Source organism: Brassica oleracea, chromosome C9 (genome assembly GCF_000695525.1).
Source record: "Brassica oleracea var. oleracea cultivar TO1000 chromosome C9, BOL, whole genome shotgun sequence".
In the NCBI taxonomy this organism is placed as follows: Eukaryota; Viridiplantae; Streptophyta; class Magnoliopsida; order Brassicales; family Brassicaceae; genus Brassica; species Brassica oleracea.
The window spans coordinates 6,860,892-6,865,465 of NC_027756.1; positions in this window are offsets into that span (position 1 = coordinate 6,860,892).

Genomic DNA, 4,574 nt, shown 5'->3' on the forward strand with positions numbered 1-4,574 from the left:
TCATTAATTGTCATATATATATTAGTCATTTATGGTAATTCCGTAGGTTTTATTTAAGGAAAGAAAATATCATATCATATCATTATATCATATAGTTTGACCAACTTATGTATCTAACAACATATAAAAATCGAATGTGGACCTACTTATTTTTCAATTGAATGTAATTGACTACCTAATTGAGTGCCACCTATGCATTGGGGCCTCTTTTAATTAATACAAAATTGAGGTTACATCTTTTCAAATGTTCCTCAATTAATATATAAGGGATTCTTCACTCCATATGTTTATCTTATTTTATTCCAAATTTAATCACTTGAAAAGCAAAGCATATCCATTGTAAAGGAGATTTTTATTGGATTCCACACATAAGTCAATAAGTAAAGGTCCCATATCGTATGTAATTAATTACAAGTAACATAATTAGATTTCTTTTACAATCATTAAACTATATGTATATATATCTTTTTCCAAAATATTTTGTGAAAGGGTTCACTGCCCATATCTTCTAAAAACGACGACCTAATCCAATTTTTGAAGCTATCATATTGGGATGTATATATTTCTAAATAATTTTACAATTTGACTGATAAAAAATGGAGATGTTCATGTAAATTAATAGGATCGAGTGAGCTCCCAACAGTAACAAGTTATTTAATATAATCGGACATTATCGTTCTGATTTTTTTTTGTCTTATAGTTTACATTATTCAATATAATTAAAGTAAGATTCCACTTTGCCTCATTCCTGCTAATGCTTCGCTGTTGATTGAATGAAACTTTTTACAGATATACTAAAACTAGGTGATGATCCGAGTAAATTTTTTATAAAAATAATTGTACTATTGATTATTTTATCGGATTAGTTTTGCAATTTGTATGATTTTTTTTCCAATTTAAAATAATCAAACAAATTTAATAATATGATGGGCATCCATGATGGACTTGAAACCTAGAACAAATGGTAGAAGGCCGAGACCCTAAATTGGCTATATTGGACTCCATTTATAGGTTGTAATAACTTAGCAGGCTTATGTGTTGTAGTTAAAGTTTTATCTATAATATCAAAGCCCTTGGTTTTTGGAGAAAATTACAAAACCATGTCATTCACATTTAATTTTAATAAAATACTCTCTCCGTTTCAAAATAATACATGTTTTAGGATTTTCACGCTTATTAATAAAACATAATTATTAATGGCTTAATGCCTAGTTTTTTGTAATTTTATATTTCTTATATTTATAAACTAATAAGACTTCGAAAAATGCAATTAATGTTTTTGAAGTTTACAATTTTTCATTATTAATTGACAAAAATCGCATTGAAAATATAAAAAATACATCTTTTGAAACAATCTTTTTTTAGAATATTTAACTTTTTTGAAACGGAGGAAGTTTTATTTAGTTAAACTAAACAACCAAATATCTCATATATTTATGGCAACTAATACTTTCCATATTTTTTTGAATAATAATAATTCTGATTTTTATGCGAATATACGTTCTATTTAATTTGAATATCATTTTTCGAGCATAATATTATTTAATGATCTAATATGAGTATATATATGATTTAAAAAAAATTATTTACTAAGTAATTTTGTACATAATAACATCAATTTTGAGTGTTCAGATATATTTTAAAACTTTTCATAAAATTAATTTTAGATGTAAAATAAATAAAAATACAAACTTATCATAGGTTATTAATAACAAAAGAAAACTAATATTGTCATATCAATAAATTTTGATTTTTTCTATTACCATTTTTTTATTTTCTTTAAATGACATAATAAAAATTTCATCAAAATCTAAGGAATCACAAATTTTCAATTTTAGATAATATTAAAAGTGTGAGTTATTTAACCAAAAATTTCAAACTATTTTTTTTTGAGTTTTTAGTGGATCAATCGACTCGGATCGCGGATTTTTTTGATTTTTTAGCGGATTTTATCAAATTTTTAGTTAACAACGTTTCATTAAATCCAAACTGGATTCTACACAAGTCTCCGGATCTATCGGTTCAAACGGGTTTGAGTCGGATATGAAAACAATGCTTGAAAATCAAACATTATAATAGAACATCTTTTTTTGAAACACTAATAAAACAATTTTTAAATTATTTGCTTTCCAATAAAAATTATATATTCAATCAAATTTTTTCAAAATGTTAAAAAAATATCAGCGCTTTTTAAACCGCGGATAAAAATCTAGTTATGTATTTAAAAACAAAAATGGCCGGAACAAAAAAAATTCCTAAAACAAAGCGAAAGCAACAGAAATTTCATACCAAACATATCACGATATGTTCAATTTTAACCGGCTTATATGAACTTGCAAAAACATACATGTACTTTCAAAAAAATTCAAATAACATATATTTTATTTAATTTTTTTGGCGAAATCATACACCAGTCGCCACATCAGATGTCACATCATCTAATTTTGTTAGTGTGGATATATGTCAGCTAATTTTACCGATAAAAAAGCCACGTGTACATTAATTTTTCTTTTAAAAACAAATAGTCATCTTATTTATACTTTTTTTAGAAAATGTACACGTTTATAATTTTTTTTTATTAGTAAAATTAACAAAAATTAACCAAAACATAAATTTAATCTTATAAAAAAGATATATATTCGTTATAATGTTTCGATCCAATCAATTACTCTTATGTTAATCCTGTTTATATGTTTGTACAGAAATTTTTTAGATAGGTTGTCTAATCAGAAAATTTTGTTTTCTGTATCTCCTTCCACGAACTCAGTAATTCCGATGAAGGCTACCAAGTTGTCAAGCTCCTCTTCTTCACTCTCCTCCTCAGATTCTTCCTCATTAATTCCAATCAGTGACTTCCCTCGACACCTCTTTGTTTATGACCAATACCTTTACACCCGAAACACTTGATGTCCCTTCTTGTTGTTGAAGGACATTCTATCTTGTAGTGCCTAAATCATTTGCACTCATGAAATTGAAAATCAACTTTCTTATCAGCCGTTACAATTTCTGATGGACGTTTCTCGGTCTTGATGAAGTTTCTTTCTTTTGACTTTGCTTAGCTCTGCACAACACTTTGTCAAACCTCCTGACCAGTAAGCAAACTGAATCATTGTACTCCTCTTCATCTTTTGAATGTTCTTGTGACACAACTGATATCTTGTGTATTTACATAGTTTTAGCAATCATTTTAGTTCTCAATTTGTCCATTTAGATGCATTTAGAGTATATTTAGGTGCATTGCATATACATTTGTCTCTATTAGGTGATAGAGATGCTATTTCAAATGGTGACTTTGGAGCATCTAGAGATGGTTTGGAGGCAAGATTGGTGATTTTCGAGCATGAGACGAGATGATCAAGTGTCCCAGCGGCTTTGTGACGTCCCAGCGGCCTTATGACCCCATCGAGAAGCCGCTGCAAGCACTCGAGGAACGGAGACTAAGTGTGGGAGCGGCCTTGCGCAGCGGTGTGCTGAATCCGCTGGGAAAACACCCCACTCCCTGCCGCATATGTACTTGTTGCAGCGGCCTGATGACGAAGACTGCAAGAAGCCACTGTGAGAGCCTCATCGGCCTGGTGGAGCGGTTTGCCTTAGCCGCTGTGAGTCCAGAAAGTCAACGTTTCTTCTTAGTCATCTGAAATCAAAATCATATGCCCATGATTCCTCCTTTATCTATTTGATTGAAAGTTGCTAGTTAGTAGTGTTATAAACTTGTTTACTTGGTTGAATCACCTTATCACTTGATTGCACTTAGATTAAGTTTGAACTTGCATTCTCTTTGCATCAAAACTCTTAGAAATGGATTGACATCTTAATTACTATAATGATTTGATTATTGGACCCTTGAAAAGTCCATTTCAACAACAAGAGCTATTCTTTTCCCTTTCTTTTCTCAGCCTAGTTCCATCTCATGAGCTCTGAACATTCCAACTACTTCATCAAAGCTTATCTCATCAGTGTTGAGTGAAACCAACATAGCTTCCTTGTAAGCAATGTACTTGCACTACAAGAAAACACAAGTTTAGCGAGGAAACTTAACGAAGAAAATTAATCCTCGTAAATTTACGTCGACTTTACGAGAAACTTACGAGGAAATATAAAATCAACGTCATTTCCTCGTAAAATAACGACGAAATTATTTCGTCATAAAGTCGATGTAATGTCACGTGGCTTTTACGAGGAAATACGCTTTCCTCGTAAACTCGACGTAAATGTAGCGTGTACTTTACGAGGAAATATTTTACGTCTAATTAGCGAGGAAATTTTGAATCCACCATACATGAGCAAAATAAATTAATTTCTACGTTTTCTTTATTTTTGCAGGTACAACAAATTTGAGCCTTTCATCTTAGCTTCACAAGCAGACCAAATTAGCTTCCTTCCATACCCTCAGATGAGAGAATCTGGAATAAATTGGTTAGCCGTGATCAAAGTTACACCTCGAGGACGAATCATCAGTGGAGAAGAACCACCATTGCAAGAAGAACAGATAAATGAAGTCGAAGAACCTGAACAAGAAATTGATGACATCCTTCTCATTGATCCGCATAATCATGAGTACGAAGATCTTACCG